Below are 15,108 nucleotides of genomic sequence, written 5' to 3'. Positions count from 1 at the left end.
AATTGGCCATATTGCTGCTAGGTGCCCAAACAAGCAAAATAAGGATGAGAAGAAAGATCACAAGTGCAATGGCAAGAAAGATTTCAAATAATTCAAGGACAAAGGTAAGAAAAAATGTTTCATGGCTAAGTATTCTAATGATTTTGATGATGGTGAAGATGATATTGTTTACATTGTTGTGAAAGATAAATCTGATAATGACGAGGAAGATAAAATGGCACTTATCTCTCATGTGAGCAAAAATGATACATGGATCGTAGAGAATGGTTGTTCACATCATATGACTGGTGACAAAACAAAGTTTAGACATTTTAAAGACTATGATGGTGGTAGTGTGAGGTTTGGTAATAATGAACCTTGTTGCATAAAAGGAAGAGGAAGAATCTCACTAACCAAAGAGCTTGTATGTGATAATGCCTATTGGGTTGAAGGACTAGAACATAATCTGTTGAGTGTGGCACAGCTAATCAATAATAGATTCAAGGTGGAATTCATGTATGGAAAAGGAAAACTACTCGATGACAAAGGAAAGCTGATTGAATCTGGCATATAGACAAAAGGTAACTTGTTCTATATTGAACTTGGTGAATGTTCATGTTTTATTGCAAAAGTTGAAGAAAGTTGGTAATGGAACATGAGGTTATGTTGTGTGAATTTTGATAACCTTGTGAAAATAAGAAAATTCAAAAAAGTAAGAGGTATAAAGAAACCTGATGTTGGTCTATGCAAGAATTGTTAGATTGGTAAGATGGGAAAGACTAGCTTTAAAAGTAAGAACTATCAGTTTGAAGAAGTTTTGAAAATTGTGCATACTAATTTTTTTGAACCTATTAGAATTGAGAGCTATAACGGAGAAAAGTTCTTCATTCTTTTTGTTGATGATTACTCTAGAATGATGAGTGTCATGTATTTGAGAGAAATCAGAAGCATTTGAGAAGTTCAAATCGTATTTGGCCATAGTAGAGAAGGAAATAGGGAAAAGATTGAAATGCTTGAGGTCAAACCAAGGTGGTGAATTCATCTCCCATGAGTTCAATAACTTTTTCATTGAAAGATAAATCAAAAGATAGGTATCAGCCCCTGGAACTCCCAAGAAAAATGGAATAACTAAAAGGAGGAATAGATCTATCATGGATTGTGCAAGAACTTTAATGATTGAAAAGAACATTGCTATCAAATACTGGAAGGAAGCTATCAACACTGTGGTTCATACCTTGAACCGAGTACAGCTGAAGAAGGACTCATTCAAAACCCCCTATGAGTTATGGTATGGCTATAAAACCAATGTAAGTTACCGAAAAGTATTTGGAAGCAAATTTTATATTTTGAAAGAAGCTAGAAAAGGTAAATTTTATGTGAAGGGTGATGAAGGAATATTTTTGGGATATTCTTCCAAGAGTAAAGCATATGGATGTTTGAATTTGTCTACTCACAAAGTCATAGAAAGTGCACATGTGAAAGTTGATGAGTTTGCATAAAGGACTGAAGAAGAAAGAAAAAAAGAACCAAAAGATTATAGGAGATTTGTTTTCATTGAACCTTATACAGTGCAAGATACATATGTCAATTAGGAAACTTCTACTCCCGAGTCTTTAGTCCCTGAGTTGCAAGAAGTTCAAACTGAGTTGCAAGAACTTGAGTCACATTTAGATGCTACTGTGCCAATGCCTAGCATGTCTGAAGAACCCAAGCATAGTCAGATCAACCAGAAACTAAAATTCAAAATGAAGACAGTGGAACTAAGTCAAAAGGCAAGGAACCTATATTAGCAAAGTATGTTAGGAGATATCATGAACCAGATCAAATTATTGGAGACAAATCTGAAGGTACTATGAAAAGAAGTAAGATAAAAAGTACTTGTTTACTTGCCAATTTTGAACCTAGAAATGTCAAAGATGCATTAGAAAATGAAAGTTGGATTGAGGCTATGAATGAAGAGATAGAGCAAATAGAGAAGAAAAAAAATGGACTCTTGTACCAAGGTCTAAAGATAAAAATGTGATTGGAACTAAGTAGGTATTCAAAAATAAGTTGAATGAAGATGATAAGGTATCAAGGAAAAAAGCTAGACTAGTATGTAAAGGCTACTCTCAAGAAGAAGAAATAGACTATGAAGAGACTTTTGCTCTTGTTGGAAGATTGGAAAGTGTTAGGACCCTACTTGCATATGCTACATACAAAGGATTTAAGGTATATCAGATGGAAATCAAATCTACATTTATCAATGGTATTCTGGATGAAGAAGTCTACATTGAGCAACTTGAAGGTTTTGTTGATCCAGACAAGAAGGACATGGTCTACAAATTACACAAAGCATTGTATGGTCTGAAAAAAGCCCCTAGAGCATGGTATGAAAGATTGCGTAACTATCTTATTCAGATTGGTTTTTAGAGCACTAATGATAACAATAGCTTGTATATCAAGGAAGGACCAGATAACAAGATTGTTTTGGCAAAAATATTTTTGGATGACACTTTGTTTATAAGAAATGATGATCTATGAAAAGAATTTTCAGAGAAAATGAACAAGGAATTTGAGATGTCTATGTTTGGTGAGATTAAATTCTTTGTTGGTCTTCAAATTCAGCAAAGTAAGAATGTTATCAACATCACTCAATCTAAATACATCAAGGAGATACTCAAAAAGTTTGGGATGGAAGATTGTAAACCAGTTGGAACTTCTATGTGCACTGGACTAAAGCTTACCAAGGATGATGAATCAAAAGAATTAGATCAGATATTATATAGATCAATAATTGGAAAGCCGCAGTATGTAGTTCATACAAGGCCAGATATTGCTCTTGCAGTTGGTATTGTAGCAAGATTTTCAGCAAAACTAAGAGAAAATCACATGATGGAAATCAAAAGAATCATGAGATACTTGAAAGGCACTGAAGATTATGGATTATGGTACAAATTTGGAGGTAATATGGATTTGAAAGTGTTCACTGATGCATATTGGGCAGGAAACATTGATAACAGAAAGAGTACAAGTCAAGGAGCATTCTTTCCTGGAAAGAGGTTGGTTTCTTGGACAAGCAAAAAGAAAAATTGCACATCCGAATCCACAACAGAAGAAAAATATGTTTCAGTAGTAGTAAACTGTTCTAATATTGTTTGGTTCAAAAAATTATTGGAAGGAATGAAGGTGGAAATCAAAGAACCAGTTGTTATGTTTTGTGACAATACAAGTGCAATTAACATATCTAAAAATCCAATGATGCATTCAAAAAGCAAGCACATTGTAATAAAATATCATTTTGTCAAAGAATTGGTGTAGGATAATGAGATTAGATTGGAATATGTCCATAAAAAAGAACAAATTGCTCACATATTCACCAAACCATTACCTAAAGATGCATTCTTGTATCTAAGAGGTAAGTTAGGGGTCATTCTCCTATCTGAAGCTCACTAAAATGAAATTTTAGTGATGCATCAATAGGTACCAAGTTGAAGATTTTTTAGCTGATGTAGCATAATCATGGGAACATTGCATATGAATCAGTACTCAAGGTACATTGTTACTCATTTGGTTTGTGTTGTCTTTGGCATGTGTTGTCAAAGAGGAGAGTATATTGTCATATCCTTTTGAAATTTGAATTTTTTTGTGAAGAGTTTATTGTTTGAAAATAAGATATGTAATTCCTTCATAGAGGGAGATTACTATATTTGAGAAGTTTGTGGCATAAAATCTAAGAGGGAGAAATGTTCTATTAGAAAAAGACTTGTTCTCAAATTTCATCTACTATGACATGTTGTGTTGCCATCAAAGCTAAAGAGGGAGATTGTTGGATAAAATTGTTCAATTGTGTGTTGTCTTTGATGTTACACAAATGTCATAATGGTTATTAGATAGAGTCTACCAAGCTTAGAAAATTATAGAATCTACCAAGCTCAGTTGGTCAACAAAGAAAATTCCAGAGTCTACCAAGTGTTCCTGAATATACTCTGTGGAAATAGTTTCTACTGAGCTCACTTGGGTGTCGAAGGTTTCTGTGATAGAAGTCAGTTTCTACCAAGCTCATAAGGTTAGTGAAGGAAAGTTAGTGTTTACCGAGTTCTCTTGGTCTCCAAAGGACTTTTGTAGAATTTGTAGTGTTTATAGAGGTTCAGTTGGTTAACACTAGAAATCATTTTTGGAGCAGTGTTTACCGAGCAAGGTTAGCCAATGAAGGATTTCATTGTTTTGAGAAATTAAGTTTAATTATTTCATGTAATAATTGTAGCTGACTGATGTAATGATTATTGGTAATTGTAACTTGTAAATGAGTCGACTTGATAATTTGTAAGGTATAAACAAAATTTCAAGTTGTGAATTCTAAATTGTAATGAACAAGCATGCAAGTGAGTTGATTGTGTGAAAAGGAAAGTGTGAGAAAATTTTGAAGAAGGATCAGATATCCTTGAGGAGCAGCAAAAGTGTATTCGATCAGAGAGGATCTAGTGAAGTAGAACAGAGATCTGTATCAATAAAGTTTAGTTGCATCTTATTTAGGTCAACTCATTGTTACTTTCTCACAATTGTAGCAGTGATTTCTAAATCTCTTAACAGAGTTGGTTTAACAACCATCTTTTAAATCCTCTAACAAGGTGGATAGTTCTATTGAATTGTTCTAAAAGTCCTCTAGCAAGGCCACTCCTAGTAGGGTGATTAAATCCTCTAACAAGGTCACACCTAAAAATGTGTTTTGTAACCTTTAACAGGGTTGGCTACTAACAAGGCTCACTTCATAAGAGTGAAAATTAGTAGCTAGTTACTTGGTGGTTTTTTCCATATCGGGTTTCCACATTAAATCTGGTGTCTCTTGTGTTGATGTTATTTATTTTATGCATTATCAGTAATAAGTTAACATCTACTAAGTTATAGCATTTTTCTGTCTGGCTACTGAGTGACAATAGTAACTAGTTTTATAAGACATCTAAGGGAACTTTGGATTTGTTTTTGTGGTAATTGATTCACCCATGTGCCCCCCCAGTTACTTCATCTATATAAAAAGTGGAATACCTAAATAAGAGTTGGGTTGCTTTGCTTTCTTGAATTGGTTGCATGATAATATTTCCTCCTTGATCCTTAGACATGTGTTAAAAAAAAAAAAAGATGATTTTTGGTGATTGATTTATTGGTTACAATCTTTTTCATATAGTGAAAGTACCCCCTTGACTTGACAGATTTCTATTGTGGAAGCACTACAAAACAACAATGCATCGTCTGCAATTAGAGGGTGTGTAGAAACCAAGTTTTTCCTTAGGATTGAGATACCTAACCACAATTCCACATGATGAGAAGAAATAATCATTCAACTTAATGCTTCTTTGATGATGATGAATAATAAATGAGAGAGTGGATCCACCTATCTAACTACTTCAGAGCCTTAAACTTACCATTCATGAATCCATTAATAATTATTGGGAAACAAGCAACCTTAAGTAATGCAAAGATTTGATTACATGATTTTCTTGAGAAACCAAATTTTAACATAACTATAATCAAGAATTACCAATTGACTCTATCATATGCCTTGATCATGTCCAATTTGATAACACAAGTTGGAATTTTTTTGTTTGATAGAATGAAATACCTCATGAGCACTAGTTGTGCCATCTGAAGCTTCCCTCATAGGCACAAATCCCTTTTCTAGAAAGAGATAATACTAGGAATATGACCTTCTACCCCTAAGTAGAAAGCCTTGGAGAATATCTTATAGATAACATTCGGTAGAAGTCAACAAAAGATTTTGGATTTTGTACCTTTGGAAATAGAAAAATATTTGTATCATTAAAATGTGTCAACATAGCACCACTTTTCCTAGACTCCTCCAAAGATAAGAAAAGGTCAAAACCAATCAATTCCCATGATTGCTAGAAAAATAAAGCTGAAAAACCATCTAGGCCAAGGGCCTTATTAGATAGCAAGAAAAAAATGAAATCTAATTTCCTCAAGTGAAAATGATCTTAGAAAATCAAAGTTATCCTCCCTTAGAATGATAGTTGGGATATTAGTCAATAATTTTTCCTCCTTCTAAGTAGAATTGCCATCCATAACTGGATGAGGGGCCAAAACTTTATAAAAGAATTTGATTCCCTCTTAAGCAATTTCATTCTTACTAAATAGTTGAATAGTAGATGATAGTTGTTGTATTGAAAAATGGACTTTTCTCTTTTAACCTTTGTATAATTATGAAATAATCTTGTGTCCTTATTTCTGGATTCTAACCATGTTTCCTGAGACTTTTACTACCAAAAAACTTATTCTTTGAAAAATAACATAAATAAATAATATTTATCTTTTTTTTTTTGGAATGATAGATAAACATTTAAGATAATTATAATGCTAATAGAAATCTAGATGGTATCAACCTTTTAAAAGGTCAATTGGAATTTATAAAAGAAAAACAAAATACAAGAATGAATAATAAAGTTTCATTTTCTATGGTTTCCTTCTTTATTATGTTTAAGTTTTATTATATTCAACAATTCAATGAAAAGATAGATATAAGGAAAATTGTGTGTGTGTGTGTGTGTGTGTGTGTGTGTGTGTGTAATGGGTACAATAAAATGAAAATTGTATGAATCTCACAATCAAAAAAAATTGTGGAAGCCTCATAGTTAGAAAGTGGCCAGGTTACTATAAGAAAGAAAGTGAATGTTAAAGCCTATATGATTACAATGTTCCTTCATATTTTTTCCTCTCAAATATTCAGATAATGAAATTGGAGGGAATTTGCATACATGTTGACTTTCGTTCAGAGTGATATCCCTCTTTGTTCCCTAACCCCTGCTCAAAATAATTTCCATGAGAACTAGAATCATGGATTTGAATGAGATTCCCTTTGATTACTTACAAAGACTCCTCGCTTGAAGGTGCAACTATAACAGATGATGAATTAAAAGGTAGGGGAAGATTGGTGACATCGTCCCCATTTCCTTCCAGCATTTGAACCACTCTACTCATGCTCGGTCGATCTCTTGAATTGTACTAAATGCATCACATTCCTACTTTGCACAATCTTATTGCTTTCTCCTTCTCTTCACATTCTATTTCTCCTATACCAATTCCACTTAACCCCCTCTCTAACTCCCCCTTCTCCATTAACTTGAATGCCCACTCTGGAAAATACTTCTTACTAGAGTGACTCGCCTACATATCAAAATTCTTCCTTCCTCCAACAAGTTCAAGTAATACCATCCCAAAATTGTAAACATCGGATTTGTCTGTCACAGGCCCCAAATTTCTATTCCATACCTCTGGAGCAATATATCCTGGGGTTCCTCTTGCAACTATCATTGATATGTGATCATCTCTCTTCCCACAGAGGTTAGCCAAACCAAAATCAGCTATTTTGGGTGTGAGTTCTTCATCCAGTAATATGTTGTGTGGTTTTATGTCAAAATGAATGATACGGTTGTCACAATCTTGGTGTAAATAGGCTATTCCTTGAGCTGCATCCAAAGCAATTGAAAATAGTTGTGCCCAATTTAGGATTTTTTCCTCATCTCTTCCTATAAATATAAACTTGTCTAGAGATCCACTAGGCATGTACGCATACACCAATGCGTTTTTATGTTCTTCAAAGCAATATCCCATCAAGCGAACCAAATTAACATGTTGGATCCTACCGATGGTCGCTACTTCATTCATGAATCGATTCTCACCATGTCTTGACAGATCAAGCATTTTAACTGCCACTAGATAGCCACTTGCTAGCTTTCCTTTATAAACCACACTGAAACCTCCTTCTCCCACTTTTTGTGCAAAGTTATTGGTGACCTCCATAAGCTGAGAGTATGAATATCTACATGGCATTTGATGAACATAATCTTGCAAGAACTTCTCTATCCTGGGAAGATCAAGTTTCTTAGAGAGACTGGATAACCTCCTCTTTCGATTAACGAATAGAAGAACTAATCCTATTAGTAACAGTGCATTGGTTCCAATGGCTGCACTTGATTAAAAATATTACGTCAATGAAATACAAAGATTAAAAGAAGATATATAAATGAGTAAATATGAAGACATAAATGGTATTCATTTCCGATGGTAGCAGTTTCAGTCCTTAGCTATCCACAATGCCTCAATCCATAAGAATTTAAATTATATAAAAATGCACGGCAATGGAAGGCATATAGCAACATTGATGAAAGCTAAATTTATATAATAGTTTTTAATATATTGCATGAGATGTCTACTTACCTAAACCAATACCATTCTTAGTAGTGTTAACATGAGATGTCTACTTATAAACGATGGATTGATTGAGATAATGTAATAAATTTGAAGAAAAAAATAGTCCAACTATTACACTAGCATATTTTTCCTCCATATATAAATTATGTAGATTATCGATGAGGAATACTTACCTAGACCAATAGCATTCTTAGTGGTGTTAAACCAACCTGCATGGTCTGAATTACCTACAATGGCCGAGATGAGATTGTTTTTAGTATTATGCTTTGGGAATATAGGAAAACATGAAACAAAGGAATTGTGAAAAATCAACTATTGCAGTCACTGATTGTTAATCTCCTATCATAAACGATTATTAAACTGCTGAAAATAAATTCCCAACTAATATCAAAAAATAACACAACTGCAACTTCACTTATAAAATACAGAAAGAAATGCGCAACATAATGAACACAATATTTTCAGACAAATTGTCCCTGGAAAAAAACCCTAAGGGAAAACCAGTTCTATAGATGAGGAATTATATTAAACTTCAGCAAATCAAGAGATACAAAATTCTTTGCCTCTTACTAGAAGAACTCTGACAACCTCCTAATTTCTCCTACTGATATTCCCCACTGCTATCCCCACGCTAACACTGCGTCCTTGCTAACACTGCAAGACAATTTTCTATCACTGCAAAATGCTTCTCCAAAACTTGTCTTTCCAAATGACCCAATGACCCCTTTTTATACTACCCTATTGGAAAAACCAACAACCGAGATTAAATCAAACCAATGGCTAAGATTAAGACAACTCGACAGCCAATAATAAAATTGGTTGCAAGGTGTCCAAAACAGAATCACTAAAATTAGTAAATAATTATTCTTGCAATAACCATTTACTAATTCTTGGCAAGTGGACAAACATCTATCCAAACTACTCATAACTAATGCTACTATACATAGATAAGGACAAACAGCTGTCCAAGCTACCCATAAATACTACTACTATTTCTGGGTCAGAAATAACAGCTATCCAACTAACAATAATTAACACTCCCTCTTAGCGAGGAAGTTGTTCTGTAAGACACCTAACTTATCTCTAAAGAAGATAAATTTTTCCTTCCCCAATGCCTTAGTCAAAATGTCTGCTACCTGCTCCTCTGTAGGTATGTACTATAGCTGAACAACACCTCTTTGTACACAATCTCTGATGAAGTGATATCTGATATCTATATGTTTAGACCTATCATGAAACACTGGATTCTCAGACAACTTGATGCAACTCTGATTGTCACAATGTATCACAATAGTCTCAACCTTTTGACCAAACAAGGCTACTAACAACTTTCGAAGCAATATAGCTTCACATGTCGCCATGCTAGCTGCTATGTATTCTGCTTCTGCTGAACTTAGAGCCACAAACTTCTACTTCCTGTTGAACCAAGATACAACTCCAGATCCCAAGTTGAAACAACACCCTGAAGTGCTCCTTTTGTTTGTTGTACTTCCTACCCAATCTGCATCAATATAGCCTATCAACTTGATACCTTCACCTTGAACATATATGATCTCATACTCGACTGTATCATGCAAGTAACGTAGCACATGCTTAGCCACTATCCAATTCATTCTCTTTGGTTCAACCATGAACTGACTAAGAGAGTTTACTGCAAATGCTATATCTGGTCTAGTGTTGACCAAATACATAAGCGAACCAATCAACTATCTATATAAAGTGAGATCTACATCTTTCTCCTTAGTTGTATCTACCTTCCTCCAATTGGTGATCATGGGTGTAGACATGGCTTTGCAATCCTCCATCCCAAATTTCTTCAAGATTTCAATGCAATATTTCCCTTGATCAAGGAAAATCTCCCCATCTGTCTGCCACACTTCCATGCCTAGAAAGTAGTGAATAAGTCCTAAATCCTTTATCTCAAACTCTTTTGCAAGGTACCTCTTGCAATCCACTATGAGCCCTAGTGAACCTGTAAGAAATAGGTCGTCCACATAAAGAACAAGAATGAAAATATCACCCCGAACCATCAAGTAGTAGAGGTTAGCATCTACTTCACTCTTCACAAAGGCCATTTTCTGCAAGTATGTATCAATGCGCTCATACCACGCTCTAGGAGCCTGCTTGAGTCCGTACAATTCTTTCTTCAATCTGCACATGTGGGTCTCTTTGCTATGTGCTACAAAGCCTTCTGGTTATTCTATGTATACCTCCTCCTTCAACTCACCATTAAGGAATGCTATCTTGACATCCATTTGATGGATTTGACATCCCATCTATGCTGCAAGTGAGATTACAGCTCGTATAGAAGTATACCTGGCAATAGGAACAAATGTCTCCTCATAGTCTATTCCCTCCTTCTAAGAGAACCCCTTTGCCACAAACCTTCCCTTGTATTTCTCGATGCTACCATATGCACCGTGCTTTATCTTATAGATCCAGCGTGATCCAACTATAGCCCTATTTGTTGGTCTAGGTACTACCTCTCACACATCATTCTGCATTATTGAAGAATATTCCTCAACCATAGCATCTCACCATACCTGATTTTCTGCAGCTTCCTGATAGCTAGAAGGATCACTATCTACCAATTGACTAACTAATGCCACATAGTCATTGAACTTGGTTGGTTATCTTCACTATCTAGTACTCTTCCTAGGAGCTCCCACAAACTCCTGAGTATCCCTTTGTGTATCTGGAACCACATGGTTCCCACTACCAATTGTAGAGGATGAAATGTCAACCTCTAAGTCTTATAGATGCATTTCCTATTGCACCTATTGCTCCATACTTTGTGAATCTTCACTAACTGAGTCTACACTCGTACTAGTAATTGTACTTGAGCTTTGTTGCACTTGACTTGGTCTTAGAGCTTCTGTTGCCTGCTCACTCTGATCATCTGTTGGAAAATCTCTGGATCTCCTGAATGCCTTGCCCTTCATGAACTTGACATCTCATCTAACAATAATTCTTTTAGTCCTCGAAATGAAAATCCTGTATGCCTTTGAGGTCTCACTGTACCCAACAAAGTACCCCCTCTCTGTAGTCTGATCTAACTTTGTACGTGTATCTCCAAGTATATGACAATATGCCAAACTCCCGAATATCCTGAAGTGACTAACATCTAGCTTCTTCCCTGTGAAAGCCTCCTCTGTGCTCATCTTCCCTAGCACCTTGTGTGGAACTCTATTTTGAATGTAGACTATTGTATTACACGCCTCTGCCCATAAGTAATGGGGCATGTCCTGGTCATGTAGCATAGCTCTTGCTGCCTCCAATATAGAACAATTCTTCTTCTCAGCAACTCCATTTTGTTGTGGATTGTAAGGAACAGTCCATTCTCTCTTGATTCCTTCTCTGGTGCAGAACTCCTAGAAGACATTTGCTTTGTACTCGCGTCCATTATCTGATCAAAGAACCTTTATCTTCTTTCCTATCGAGTTCTCCACAAGAGCCTTGAACTCTTGGAATCGACTGAAAACCTCATCCTTAGTCTTCAAAAAGTATATCCAGGTCTTTCTAGAGAAATCATCAATAAAAGTAACATAGTACTCATATCCTCTGAGAGATTTCGTCAACATCGGTCCACAAACATCTGAATGTACTAGATCAAGAACACCCTTAGATCTGGTGTCACTCCTTGGAAAAGATGCTTTCGCAAACTTCCCCAACACACATCCCTTACATACATCATCTTGCTTTGTGCTCACCTCTGGAACACCTGTCACTGCCTCACGAACCAATCTAAGTGCTCCATGATGAATATGGCCTATCATCCTATGCCATAGCTCTCCAAGATCTCTAGGATTACTGTTGCTCATAAGTGCCTTAGGAGTATCAAACTGCAATCTATAAAGGCGACCACTCCTAACTCCAATAGTTATGGGTGATTTTCAATCTTTGTGCTTAATCAACACATGTGTCCCTCTAAAGAGTACATTATACCCCCTATCCTGAATAACAGATACATAAATCAAATTCATACCTAAGCTTGGCACATATAACACATCATGAAGTGGAATTATCTTTCCATTCTCCCTCTGAAACTGAATAGACCCTTTTCCAACAAGGTTAAGTTTGGACAAGTTTTCCATAGAAATCTGGATGTTGGTGTCCTCCTCCTTGTAAATGGAGAAGTACTCTCTAACTCCTATCATATGAAATGACGTCCCACTATCTATATACCAAACACACTGTGAGGTTGAGCTAACCATACAAGCTATGAGTGCAAACTCATCTTCCATTCTACTGGAGAGTTCTTCCGCACTTGCTGAAGCTGCCACTTGGTTCTTACCCCTTCTTCCTCTCTGGGCAATCACTGACATAGTGGCCAAACTCGTGACATCCAAAGCACTTGACCTTAGAAAGGTCCTTCTTCTTCTTTTCACTTTGTGAATTTGATCCTTTGCTAGATCCCTTCTTTGCTTTCCCTTTACCCGCTAGGGCAACGTTCTCTTGTTCCACCTCATTTTTCTGACTCTTGTTGGCCCCATTGACAAGACTTAGTCTAAACTCCTCTTGAGTGAAATTAGTCCATAGTTGATCTCAACTCGGTAAAGTATCTCATCCACTGACAAGTTGAACAAAGACACTCCATTGTTTAGTAAAGCCATTTAGGGCTATTCTCACTAGCTCGTCATCACTAGGGCTGTCTCCTACAGCTGCTAACTCATCCTTCACAAGTCTGAGCCTAGTGAGGTAACTTGTGGTGGTGTCTCCCTGATTCATCCGGGTATTCTTTAGCTTCTCTCTGAGAATCAACTTCTTGTTGGTGGTAGCATTCTAGTACAGATTCAAAATGGCGTCCCACATCTTCTTCGCTGTATCTAGCTCTGAGATATGTGGAACAATATGATCCTTGACACCATCAAGGATTATCCTCCTCGCCTTGGCATCATCCTTCCTATATGCTGCAAGCTATGTTGCATCCGTTTGTATAGGTACAACACTGGTAGCATAATCCTTTATACCATTCTCTTCCAACAATAATGAAATTCTGGCCTTCTAGACACCAAAATTTGAGGCACCATCTAATCTATCTTGATCTCTCAAACCAGCTGAAGCCATCTCAAGGGTTTAAAGCGATTAAAATTTCTTTCCTAGGGCAAAACTCTTCTACCCTTAACAATTCTCTGATACCATGTGAAAAATCATCTATTGCAGTCACTAATTATTAATCTCCTATCATAAACGATTATTAAACTGCTGAAAATAAATTCCCAGCTAATATCGAAAAATAACACAACTGCAACTTCACTTATAAAATATGGAAAGAAATGCGCAACACAATGAACACAATATTTTCGGACAAATTGTGCCTAAAACAAAACCCCTAAGGGAAAACCAGTTCTACAGATGAGGAATTATATTAAACTTCAGCAAATCAAGAGATACAAAATTCCTTGCCTCTTACTGGCAGAACTTCGACAACCTCCTAATTTCTCCCGCTGATATTCCTCATTTCTATCCCCACGCTAACATTGCGCCCTTGCTAACACTGCAAGACAATTTGCTATCACTGCAAAATGCTTCTCCAAAACTTGTCTTTCCAAATGACCCAATGACCCCTTTTTATACTACTCTATTGGAAAAACCAACAACTGAGATTAAATTAAACCAACGGCTGAGATTAAGACAACTCGACAGCCAATAATAGAATTGGTTGCAAGGTGCCCAAAAGGAAATCACTAAAATTAGTAAATAATTATCCTTGCAATAACCATTTACTAATTATTGGCAAGTGGACAAACAGCTGTCCAAACTACTCATAACTAATGCTGCTATACATAGATAAGGACGAACAGCTGTCCAAGCTACCTATAAATACTACTGCTATTTCCGGATCATAAATAACAGCTGTCCAACTAACAATAATTAACAAGAATCTTTCACTAAATATTAAAATTTGACGCTTTTGCACCATCCGCCGATTAAATAGACTAGGGAGTTGCGACTCTTACCGGGCCGGCTCCATGATTTGCAACTCAATTGAGTCGAATTACTAGTGTCGTAAATGCAAAGCTCTTCCTTTGCCTCGCAATGCTCACAACCCGCGCTGAGACTCCATTTTATTTTGAATCCATCATATACACTTCCAAATATCGGTCGATTACTTCTGTCGAATTTTTGAACAGGTAGCTGCACTGATGATTTACAGTACTTATCCAAAGTAGAGGTTGAATAGTACCAACTACTATTACATTCTAAAGCATACACTTGATCTGGGGCACTGGCCGAGAGGTATTCTCTGAGATCTTCTCTACAATTTCCCCACAGACTTATATTGATGTACTCGCCAGAAATGCGAAACTGAGGGCTGGACCACAATTCCATTGTGCGGTTACTGGTCGACGGGTTGCAAGCATCTCCCCACATATTTCTATCAACTATTCTAATGGGATACGCAGGATCCTGTTTTGGGTGGCGACTAAGATGTTTCAGTATGTAGTATTGGTAACCACTGATGTTAATTAGAGGCATATTCACTTTACGATCGCACTCAAGCTGAAAAGCAGGGTCACCGCAGCCGCTCTTCTTTGCTCCGAAGGGATATCCGAAGGTTTGATTCCCACATTTGAAGATTTCTGGACAAGCTGAGAATGAAGGAGAGACAAATGACATAAATATTGTGAAGACAACCGAAAGAAAGCGGCAGGAGTGTAGATGAAGGGGCCGTCCTTCCATTTTCACTTTACTTGCAATAGTGAGAGAAAATGAGTTAATACAGGGGAATATGAATTCCAGTTTAATAGGAGAGGACGGTGGGAGAAAAAAGAAAAAGAAAATTACGAGGTGTGTGGAGAACCATACAAAAGCTAACGTAGTCAATACGCCAAATTGACTTTACTTTGGTTACCTACACTAGAAGTCGGAGTCAATACACTAATTTGTCTGGCCCTCTAATGTGTTACGGTCAAATTCTTT

General features: G+C 36.3%; 1 pseudogene; it reads right to left on the bottom strand.

The window, feature by feature from the left end:
* Positions 1–6,837: 6,837 nt before the first annotated feature.
* On the bottom strand, positions 6,838–14,883 carry LOC149571634 (LEAF RUST 10 DISEASE-RESISTANCE LOCUS RECEPTOR-LIKE PROTEIN KINASE-like 2.4; annotated as a pseudogene).
* Positions 14,884–15,108: the final 225 nt, after the last annotated feature.

Source organism: Cupressus sempervirens, chromosome 2 (genome assembly GCF_028749045.1).
Source record: "Cupressus sempervirens isolate cs-2001-9-10 chromosome 2, ASM2874904v1, whole genome shotgun sequence".
Taxonomy (NCBI): domain Eukaryota; kingdom Viridiplantae; phylum Streptophyta; class Pinopsida; order Cupressales; family Cupressaceae; genus Cupressus; species Cupressus sempervirens.
Note: the sequence above shows the minus strand (reverse complement) of the source record. Positions and strands in the feature narration are given on the sequence as shown.